The 12,387-nt window shown below is 38.6% G+C and overlaps 1 pseudogene; it reads right to left on the reverse strand.

Annotated features, from left to right (window-relative positions):
• Positions 1–7,258: 7,258 nt before the first annotated feature.
• LOC110595482 lies at positions 7,259–12,146 on the reverse strand (annotated as a pseudogene).
• Between the last annotated feature and the right edge of the window lie 241 nt (positions 12,147–12,387).

Below are 12,387 nucleotides of genomic sequence, written 5' to 3' on the forward strand. Positions count from 1 at the left end.
GGGAGCGGCCACTGCACTCCAGTCTGAGCGACAGAGTGAGACTCCGACTCAAAAAAAAAATTTGATCTGCGTTCTATGGAGAGATTTGAAAAGTCTACAAATCAAGATCATCTGTTTTTTCCTTGTTTCTTCCTATTGGTTTAAAAATTTGTCTGAATGCAAAGAAAGCTATTTGTAATGTCAAATGATGACTTAGTGGACTACCAACAGATATGGAGGCTAAGAAGGAGAACATAACTTCCATATCATATTATCTGTCTATTGTTAGGAATTTAACATATGCTGCCATTATGATCATGGACATTTGCCTTGGTTTACATCAAGCCTAGCTTAAGTGGGAAAATATCAAAGAAAAGAAGGTACTACAAGGCAGGTAGGGTTGTGGAGGTCAACAGCAGCTCACATTGTGCTCAGGCACTTCCAAGTCATGTGACCTTGGACAACTCACTAATTTCTCTGCTACAATATTTACCTCACAGGCCTATTGGGGGTTAAATGAGATTTGTCCTTTGATTTTTGCCTTTGACATAACCAATCAACATACCAAGACACAAAAGTCACAGCATGTTTTTTACAGAAAGATCCTTGCCAACAAAAATCTAACTTCAACAAAGATAAAAGAGTATCTTCCATCTTATAAGTACACAGCCAAAATAAGAAAATATAGAAGAGTTCCTTATGATACTAGAATAAGGGGAAATGTCTTAAGACCTCAAAGCACAAAGTTTAAACAACTTGCTACATTAAAAAGTGACAATAAACAAAGTAAAGAGAAAAGCCACAGGTTGGAAGTATAAATTTGCCTGGCATTTAATATAAAGAGATTTATCCAGAATACTGAAATAATTATGACAAATCATTAAGGAGAGACAACCATGTTTTTATTTTTATTTTTTTATTTTTTTGAGTTGGAGTCTCACTCTGTCGCCCAGACTGGAGTGCAGTGGCCTAATCACACCTGTAGTTCCAGCAACTTGGGAGGCTGTTGTGGGAGGATCACTCAAGTCCAAGAGGTTGAGACTGCAGTGAGCCATGATCATGATCACACCACTGTACTCCAGCCCAAGCAACAGAGTGAGACCCTGACTCTTAAAAAAAAAAGTCTGAGAATATGAATAGCCAATTCATAGCAGAAGAAACTGAATGGCAGTTAAACAAGGAAAATATACTCAAAAAGAAAATCTCAAAATACAACAAAAAGTACTATTTTATACCTTTTGTATTGCCAGAAGTTAACATCTAATAATGCCAAGAGATGGTGGGAAGGTGGAGGGAAGATTCTTAGCATTTAGTATAAATTGATCCAACCATTTTGGAAAATTACCGCAATTCCTGGTTAAGTTGAAGATGTAATTTTCCAACATCCCAGCAACTGCTTTCTTAGAAATCTGCCCTAAAGAAACATTGATATGTACTCAGAGACACATGGACATAAGTATTTATTGCAACACTAATTATAATAGTGAAGAAGCTAAAAAATTACTGTTTTCAACTTCTAGTAGTAGAGTGGATATATAAATTATAGTTTTTTAGCATAATGAAACATTTTATAGCATCCCAGAAACATCTTTAAAAACCAGTTTCAAATGGATATGGAAAATATGACAGTATTCATATAAATTTCTAAAATGTGCAAACAATATGTATGTTATCGACAGATACATGCTTTTATAATAAAGACACAAGAAATCAAATCCAATATATTAGTTACTTTCTGGACAGATGGAGTGAAAAAGATATAAGGGCTATAATGCTTCTATTATTCATAATTTAATTTTTTAAAGAAAGAGATCTAAGATAAATACAAAATGTTAACATTTGTTAAACCTGAGTGTGGACAGCACATAAACTATTTGTCATATTATCTTTTTTTTTTTGGAGTTAGAGTCTCATTCTGTCACCCAGACTGGAGTGCAGTGGCCGCTCCCAGCCACCGCAGCCTCGACCTGCTGGGCTCCGGCGATCCTTCCTCCTCAGCCTTCCAAGTAACTGGAACTACAGGCGCGAGCTACCACACCCGGCTAATTTTTGATTTATTGTAGAGATGAGGTTTTGCCAAGTTGCCCAGGCGGGTCTCGAACCTGTGCGCTCAGGCAATCCACTCACCTCAGCCTCCCAAAGGCGCGGGATTACAGGCTGAGCCACCGGGCCCGGCTTGTCATATTATCTTCTGCACTTTTGTATGTTTGAAATACTGTAACAATAAAGTAATTTTTAAAAAGAAAATGCCTAGACTTAAATACATCTTTTCATAAGAAAAACGATTTATTTTAAAAGGCTGCAACTTTAACAAAATTGGACATGTCCCAATTTGTCTTAGGTCAACCTCAAAATATCCCTATTTTTCTGACAAGCAAAAAACCCCTCAAAACTGGAGAACATTTAATGAAGCCACATACCCTGGAAATATTTAAGATGGTTTGTGGCTTGAGGCAAAAGAAGAAAACTGAAGCCATGCCAATTTCAAAAGTCATGATCCCTTTCAGAATCACTGATCTCTAATATCACTGTTTTTTTTTTTTTCCAAAATCTGGAAACAGATCTTTAAACTAGCCCCTAAACCACTTTACTTCAACAGGCAAATGGCTGAACAAAATTGCTAATGCCTCTCATGTGAACCAGTTATTCTGTATTTCAGTTATTCATTGTTATTCTTTAGTTGTACAGTGATACCATAGGAGAAGTTTTCCAGTTCTAATTTCCTTTTTGAAACTTGACAAGCCATTGCCATTTTCAAAATGGTTAAATAAAATGTCTTTGTCAAGGAAAACATCGTGTAGATGGAACGTTCTGGTTCTCTGGGCACAGATGGAGCACCTGAGTGCTCAGCGACACACCTGGTTTGGTTGTTTTGCTGAAGACAATTCATACATAGTGTGACTCATTGCTCTCACCATCGACAGGAATTGGGCTGTGCCTGCAATTCTGAAAGGAATCTTGTCTCCTGCTGTGAAACTCATTGGCTTTATCAGAGCCCTTTATCTAGAAAAAAGATCAGGGTAGAAAGTGCTTCTCTGTTCCACATAGTCCAAGGTCCAAGGAGCAAATGTTAAAGTATATGGTGGAACTTCATGGGGTGGGCAGCAGAGGGGTGAGGGGGAACTGCTCAGGACAATTTAGGAGTCCTTTTTGTATTTTTTATTTTAGTTTATGTTTTTGAGTTAGAGTCTTCCTCTGTTGCCTGGGCTGGAGTGCAGTGCAGTGGCATGCTAATGGTCACTGCAGCCTTGACCTGGATCCTTCTGCCTCAGCCTTACAAGTAGCTAGAACTACAGGCATGGGCCACCATACCCAACTAGTTTTTTTATTTGTTGTAGAAATGAGGTCTCATCATGTTGCTCAGGCTGGTCTTGAACCCTGAGCTCAGGCAATCCTTTTGCCTCTGCCACCCAAAATGCTGAGATTGCCACCTGAGCTTTTTTTTTTTTTTGGACAGGGTCTCACAAGTGGTATGATCATAGCTCTCTGCAGCCTTGACTTCCTGAACTAAAGCAATCCTTCTGCCTCAGTCTCCCGAGTAGCTGGGACTACAGCTGTGCACCACCATACCTGGCTAATTTTTTAATTTTTGTTGAGATGGGGTTCCACTATATTGCCAAGGCTGGTTGGTCTTGAACTCCTGGCCTCAAGCGATCCTCCTGTCTTGGCCTCTTAAGGTGCTGAGATTACAGGCATGAGCCATCATACCTGGCTCAATTTAGGAGTTATTTTATGGTTTTTATACACTGTAAATATTTCTGATCATGAGATCATAATTAAGGTAAATCTTTTGATTCCAGCAAGCATGATGGATGCTGCTCAAAGAAACACCACCAACACTTAGAGCTCAGCTCCCAGTTCAGGGAAGAGAGGTGGCATGTAAACTATCCATTGTGAAGGAAGGAATTCCTGTGGCCTGAAACCCACTGGGAAAGTCTTAGTTTCTCTGCAAGCAAAAAATCTTCAAAACCTAAAAACACCACAGAACTCTTTTGAATATTGCTTCTGCTCAGATGATTCATGTTTAAAATGAAACATGAATACCTTATGGTTCCATTGATTTACAATGGTGACGATAAGACATGAATTCAATTCAGTCTTGGAGTACTGACCTATATGAGTCAGTGTCTTTAGCACTTCTTGCCATGATAATAAAAAAATCAGTTGGATGACAGATGATATAACATCTAGATGATATAACATCTAATGCATACATATGAATCTATAGTAATAGATTTGAATCTATGGTGTCGACTCAAATCAAAGGCAGCCTTGCACTGAAATTTACTGTTGAGCAAAGTTAAGGTTGCCTTTTATTTTACCAACACACTTGAATTTAATTCAAATTACTGAAGATAATATTTTGCATAGTATTTATAGCAGCCATTTTTTTATGACTATGAGCTGGACTCTTTTGTAATCACTCATGAATAGTGTCAAATTTAGCCCTTTAAAGAGTCCTATGAGAGGAGCATGAATATTACTTTTCTTTCACAGATTAGAGAGAGGCATAGAGAGATTTCACAGGCATAGAGAGATTAAGTAACTTGTCCAGTGTTACACACCAAGTACATCATAAAGCCAAGTATTTCAGCAGCTGTCTCTCTGATTCCAGAACCTATCCTTAGATTATACATCAATGGAATTAACTTTCAATGCAATAAAATACACTAAATGAAAACAGTTCAGTTTCTGTGAAAAATTAGTTTTGATTTTTATCAGAATTTTAGGGCTTCATAATCACTAAAAGACTAAGAATCACTCAATTAGACAAACCACAATTTCAGTTCCTTAAAGATTCTCTCTCTCTCTCTCTCTCTCTCTCTCTCTCTCTCTCTCTCTCTGTCCATTATAGTGTCTGGCATAAAACAAGTGCTCTATTTATAAATAATTGTGAAATGGCACACAATCAGAATGGCTGTTCCAAGGTTGTCCCAGAAATAAGCTCACTGTCTCCTAGGGCTTTCCATGGAAGGTAGGGGCAGTTTGGGATGGGGAAGTATTCCTTGGTGTATGTACCATAGCCAGTGTTTGATCTTCACTCTTGCAGAATTGATTCCATCAGCATTTGAAGAGCATATTTAAGAGCATATCAATGTCTCAGGGACTGTGTTCTGGAGACATTAATATAGCCAATTTACCTGATGTATAAAAACCAAATAACTCATTGGCTTATAATGAAAACCATGAAGGTCAGAAACACACAATCGTTAAAGTCATCGTGATCAGCATGTATTCTCCAAGAAGGACCTACAAGGGAATGAAAGCATAACTGGAGCTTTACTTGGAAAATATGAAAATTGCACAAGAGGGGTAAATTAGAGGAATCTAGTGTTTATGAGACTCAGCTAAGAGAGCCTAAGGCATTCATCTCCACAAAGAAGAAAAGTCCTGCCAAAGTGAACAGAACAGAATGGCTCCCCCAAGACCCTCACAAGTCAACTGTTTGCCAAGGAGCCAACTAAACTAACCTTGCTTCTAATGGGTACACTCATTCTTTTTATGCTAATGATTTTAGTCATAACAGGTCACATTTTATATCTAGTTGTGGTCAGATCTCTTCCGGTGAATTTGCATATCTCTACAAAATCTTTTTTTTTTAAATTAACTTTTTAAAGTTTACTTCTTACTGGGCAATTTTACTGGTAAGCATTGCACTGTAACTTTAGTGTACTAACATTTTTGAAAGCCACTCAAAAGAGCTCTAATTCCTTTATTCTTCATTAGAAATTGCTCTGATTTTAAAGTCAATATGTAAGCAACATGAAGAAAAGAAGTACAGTCCTTCACTCAGCAAATATTTTGGGGGCACACCTACTGTACAATAGGCTTGTTCTATGAAAGCTACTGTTCTAGACAATGAAATACAAAGATGAATGACAGCTCTACCTTCAAAGGCCTTGCTGGTATGCAAACACATATATAAACAAAAACAGATGCATAAAAGAATATCTATATAAAAACACCTGTAAGCAAAATGGTGATATTCAATTCTAAACAGAAATATGAATAAATTGCTGTGGGAAGCACAGAATGAAAACAAGAGATAGCTTCACCAAGAATAAATAGCAGATTTTTCAAGTAGATGAGAAAGTACAGTTCCAAAAGATGGAGCCATTTATGCAAAGGCACAAAGATGAAAGTGCCTGCAAGGAATGGGGAAGGCGGTGCCCTGGAAGGCTAGAAGTGAGGACAAAGATGGCAGGAGGAGACGCAGGCATAGAGATGAGGCTATCAGAATTCCTCAGGGCCAAAGGCACTGGCGACCTTTACCACTTCCGTGAAGACTCTACTTTTCCTGACTTGCCTCCTGTACCTCTAGCTATGAATTGTTTGTCTTTTTTAGAAGCATCTGTTTTTCTCAGTTCATTCGTTTAAAGCGGTGATTTTAAAAATTAGTTTTTGAATGTATAATGCGTGTTTGTGACACAATAGCCAAAAGCTGCAAGGGCCAAGGGGAAAAAACTCCACTGCTTATGAGCAGCCTCACAGTTCTGCCCTCCTGCTCCGTGAGCCAATTGCTGGGCCAGCTTCCTGCATGTCCTCCCCCAAAGTCTTTAGCCAGGCAGGCATATGCCCGTGCATGCCTACGTGTGTGTATGTGTGCACACACGTAGGTATGCATGTAAATTTTGATCATATAAATTTTTACATAAAGAATAAAATATTACTGTCTCTTGCTTTTCTTCACTCTAAAATAGATTTTGAAGCTCTTCCATATGGATTCATTATTTTATACATTTATTTGACAAGTATTTATTCTGTGGCTACCATGTGCTGGGTGAGGATACAGCAGTGGACAAAACAGGCAAAATCTCTGCCTTCATGGAGGTTACATTCTAGCAGAAAGGGTGCAGGAAAGACAGTCAAGAACCAAATATTTCAGGGGACTAGACATGGTACACCAGATGGTGATAAGGGCTGCGGTGAAAAGTAAAACCAGTAGGGTAGAAGCTGAAGAGAGTGGTTGTAGTGATCTAAAGAGAGGAGGACCGGGGGCTTGTCTCAGTAGCATTCTGTCAGACATTTAGGCCACCCCTTGTTTAATCAGTCCCCTCCTCATGACCACTCACATTGTTTCTAATGTTTTGTTGTTACCGTGTGCAGTCCTTGCACCTATATCATTTGACACATCTAAGAATCTATTTGTAGGTTACATTCCTAGAAATGGAATTGCCATGTCAATGGGTCTGTGCAGTTTTGTTTGTTTTGGTTTTTGTTTTGTTTGGTGGGGCTGCCTCCAAAGGGCAGACAGGTTTATTGGGTAGCAGCCCGGAAATCAGCGACTGGATTTGGTCACGAGCTCCAACTCGTCCTTGGCGGCATTGAGGAGCTCATCTGCCAGGCACTCAGCCATGGCCTTGATATTCCAGAAGGCAGCCTCACGGGCGCCTGCGCACAGCAGCCAAGTGGTTGATTCATACATGCACAGCCTGCCGTCTCACTGTCCCGGGGGCTACTGTTGATAATGGCACTCGCTAGGACCTGCAGATGGTTCTCGCCTGTGAGCAGGTGGATGACCTCAAAGGCCACCTGACAATGCGCACAGCCAGGAGCTTCATGCGGTGGTTGCAGCCACGCATGTTCATGGAGTCAACCAGAAGCTCCTCAGTGGGGCACTGCATGCCGCCCTGCGCTGTGAGGCAAGTCCTTGGCAGACTTCTCCTTCACTACGATGTCATCCTGTAGGGAAATATCATTGGTCTGTACATTGTCCGTGCAATTTCCCGATAGAGTTCGCTGTCAGGGGTCCCGGCCACCGCTGATGTGTGTCTCCCTCTGGGTCATCCTGAGGCCCAGCCTGAGCGCCTCATCCCCTGCCCAGGTTCAGACAGGAAGACCGTGCAGTTTTAATTCCAGCAGATACTGCCAAGTTGCTCTCTGAAGAGCATTGGCGTACTCCTTTCAGCCATGCATGTGGGCCACATCGTCATCAACACAGTATGTTGTCCAGAATTGTGTTATTTGCCTATCTGGTGGGTAAGACATGCCACCTCATTTGCATTTCACTTTTTTTTTTTTTTGAGTTGGAATCTCACTCTCTCACTCAGGCTGGAGTGCAGTGGCACCCTCATGGCCACTCCAGCCTCGACCTGCTGGGCTCTGGCAATCCTTCTGCTCTAGCCTTCCAAGTAGCTGGAACTACAGGTGCCTGCTACCATGCCTGGCTAAATTTTTTTCTTTTTTTTTTTTCTTTTTTTTTTTGTAGAGATAAGGCCTCACCAAGGTGCACAGGCTGTTATTGAACCCGTGGGCTCAGGCAATACCCTCACCTCAGCCTCCTGAAGTGCTGGGATTACAGGCTTAAGCCACCATGTCCTGCTGCATTTCACTTTTTTTTAATTGAAGTTGGTCTCCTCTTAGGTTTAAAGGCCATTCTAATTTTCTGTAAACATTGTGTTCATACCCTTTGCCAATTTCTGTGTGTTTGTTGGGAGAGGTGTCTGGTTTTATTTGCTTTTTTCCATTTTTGATTTGTAGAAACACTGCTAAGTAAAGGATTTAGCTTTTTGACTGGAATGCAGCTGTAAATATTTTACCCAATCTGTCCATTCTCTTTTGGCTGTGTTTACAATGCATGAATAAAATTTTTATTATTTTGCAGTTCAATTAAGCCAACTTTTTTATAGCTTCAGAAATTATTTTTTAAATTTTCTGTGTCTTCTTCTAGTACTGTTTCAATTAGTTTTTAACATTTGAATACTTAATGTATCTGGAATTTATTCTGTATTAAGGTGTGAGGCATGACTCCAGTTATTTTTTTCCCAACTGGTTATCTAGTTGTCTCAATATCATTTATAGAATAATTCCACTTTTCTCCATGATTTTGAAATCTTACTCTTTTTCTATGCCAATAAGCATTAGGTCCAATTAAAATTTTTCTACTGAACTCCATAGATGCAACTTTCATTAATTAAACAAATATATATTATATTGCAAGGCACTGCTGCATACGAGTATCAGTACCACATTCTGTATTGTTTTAAGTTATAATTTGTATTTTATTATCTGGTTGAAAATGTACCTGATTTTACTAATTTTTTAAGACTTTCCTGGCTCTTCTTATTTGCTTTCCATTTGAACTTTAGAAACAGTTTATCTGGTTCTAAAATAAATCATTTTGGTATTTTTATTGAGATTGTACTAAACTTAAAGATTGATTTAGGGAGAATTGACATCTTTGTCATGCTAAAATTTTCTAAACAAGAACACCACAGGTCATTTGATGCATCTTTTTCTAGTGTCCTTTAGTAGTGTTTTCATTTTGGGGTTTGTTTTTTTTGTTTTTGTTTTTTTTTTAGTAGAAATGGGTTCTTACCCGTTGCCTAGGCTAGTCTCAAACTCCTGGCCTCAAACTATCCTTCCTTCTCAGCCTCCCAAAGTGCTAGGATTATAGGCGTGAGCCACTGTGCCCAGTTTTGTTTTAGCTGCCTTTATAAAAAATTTTCACATTTTCTACATATTTTATCCTTCTTCAGTTTTTACAAATATTTTATGGTTTCTGAGTTTTTCATTTGCTTCTCTTGAGTTTTCTGGATATTTGCTGATCATGCCATCAGCAAATAATGATAATTTGCCTTACTTTGTCCAATTTTAATTTTATTTATTTCTGTATCTAATCATGTTGGCTGAATAGTGATGGGGGTCAAGAAGACCCTTCCCTTATTCCTGATAGTATTGGGAATGCTACTCTACTACAAACTTATCTGTGATAGCTAGCAGCCAAATCTCTGCTAGGGAGTTTTGAGTCTTCAAAATTGGGGTGCTTACTAGAAACCAAACTCTTTGAAAGTGCAAAGGTTTATACATAGGTTCTTTTTGATAATGGGGATTTATCATATGAATATTTGGAACAGTAGAGGAGACAGAAACCTTGGCAGCATGGCTGCTAATTACTGTTTATCTCATTCTTTTTTTTTTGCTGTCTAAACCCTACAGTATTCTAACACTTTTACACACATAAGTAACCTGAAATTAATCTCCTCAAGGGTTACAGGCTAAATGCAGAGGCAAAATTCTCCAAAAAGGAAACTGAGCTGATAGAAATTTCACTTTCTTGCTCTGAATTGCTCATTCTCTAATGAATTTACTGGTGAATAATGAAATTTCCAAATAACAAGAATAGGAAAGGGGTGTGAGATCCAAGGTACCTATACTAACTCATTAGTCCTTCATTAGTTAAAATTTATCCATAAATAGATACTATTTTTTCCCCCAAACATACAAATCTGGTCCCTACTTGTCTAATCTATCAATGCTCAGAATTTCCTGTCTTTAAAAAGTGCTTTGGAATTGTGCAAAAGCTTTCATTTTAATCCTCCACAATGCCCTAAATATAACAGATGTTAAAAAATATCTGTTGAATGAGTGAACGTTAGGTAATTAGTGCACGCTGTATGGTTTCACTTTAGTGGTATGTTGCAATGTCTGTTGAGCAAACAAAAGCTTTTAGTTAGTCTGACAAATGCATCAGCTTTTACAAAGATGATAAATGTAAATAGTTTAAAAATATATTACTATAATAATATCATGCTTGTGGATTGCTAATAATTCTATTTTTACTGAAACTCTATCACTATTATGGTGAAAATTTACTCTATCCTCTGCTGTTTCATTTTTTATTTTCCTTCTAAAACATCCAAAAGGCACTGTAATCTTCTGAATGTGTTATTTATTAACAGCCTGTATGCTGAGGTAAGGACATTTCTAAAGCCCCAAATTGCTGACTTTCAGATGTTTTAGTCTCTGTTTGACTTTTCTCTCATGTTGCAGTAGTGGGAATAAAGAGCTGAATAACGTATGTACTACTTGCCATGTGATGCAACAAAGCTAAGAAAATTTTAATCGTCTGGAAAATGTTTGTCAAAACAATCCCTTTGCTTCAATTCTATAAACTCTTTAGTGATTCACTTGATGTAAGCCATTGCAGATAAAAGCCTTTTATACTAGAAATGCAAATAATATATAATTCATCTTCAAATCAATTGGTAGCTACTTAATAAATGATGTTAATCAATGAATGAATGAATACATAGACTTAATTTGGAATTCTAACCTCCCTACCTAGCTATGGAGCTCAGAATTAGTAGATTCAATTACTGATGTATGACTAGAAAGAAATGTTTCACAAAATCTAACCAACATTTTTATTTTAAATTTTGAAAATGAGGTGGGTGGGTAGCTCACGCCTGTAATACCAGCACTTTGAGAGGTGGAGGTGAGAGAATTGCCTGAGCCCAGGGGTTTGACACCTGCCTGGGCAACTTGGCGAGACCTCGTCTCTACAATATATCGAAAAATTAGCCAGGTGTGGTGGTATGCACCTGTAGTTCCAACTACTTGGAAGGCTGAGGTGGAAGGAGCCTGAGCCCAGTAGGTTAACTGGGATAGCTATGAGTGTGCCACTGCACTCCAGCCTGGGCGACAGAGTGTGACTTCAACTCAAGATATAATAATAAAACAAAAAATATAAAAATGCTCATATTTATCTTCTGAGTTATCCTAGATGTTTTAGAATTTCAACAAAATCAAGAAATAAGATGAAGAAAAAGAAATGTTTCTGTATCGTGCAGTACTGTGATGATGGTTGGTCATTAACATTTGCTTAAGTTAACCGACTATCCACTAAAAGGATTCCTAGGATCAGAGAAAGCCAAAGATAGCTTCACAGGATTTACAAATTGGCCTCCAGCAGGTTTTTCTTGAGAAGCACATTGCTTTTTTTTTTTTTTAAATATGATTTTGAATCCTTTACAAGGGCCAAGCACTTGACATTCTGTAGGTTCCTAAGCTCTATATTATCTCCTGGGTTTTTTCCCCAGATGCCTCAGATATTTTTTTTTCCTGCTCCCTTGGTCCTCATGGTGACTTGAGAAATGAGTTCTGGTCCAACACCTCACTTTACAGGTTAGGTCCAGAGTGGTTAGGTAGATACAATGTGTTAATGTTAAAGTGCACTTAAGACAGCAGTTCTAAAAGTAAGGCATGGATTGCTGGGTCTTGAGGGGATTTCTAGATGTGTCAGAGGCTAGAAGTTTCTCACATCATTGTATACGGCAATCAGGCTCTTTCAGGTTGCCAGGGAGAGCTCTATACTCAGGGTCTGACTGGCTGGTGATGGAGATTTCTTGAAAGGATATGAGAAAGTGAGGGAGAAAAGAAACCATGACAGCAATTAAAGACCAGACCCCAGGAACTGAAGCCTAGTGTAAAATGCAACCGATTCAATAATCCTCCATTCTCATGACTTATTGGCTTCTCTGTTTCTCTCTCTACTTTCCCTTCCTAGTTCACTACTTTCTCTCTCCCAGTATCCAGAAGAATAAAATGATCTGACTGATTAAGTTGTCACAACACAGTATCACTTTCCTCCATGGATTAATTCTCGTCTCAGGTTCCTGGCTATCC

The sequence above is a fragment of the Carlito syrichta genome, unplaced genomic scaffold (assembly GCF_000164805.1).
Source record: "Carlito syrichta isolate Samal-C Ts95f unplaced genomic scaffold, Tarsius_syrichta-2.0.1 Scaffold302292, whole genome shotgun sequence".
NCBI classification, from domain to species: Eukaryota; Metazoa; Chordata; class Mammalia; order Primates; family Tarsiidae; genus Carlito; species Carlito syrichta.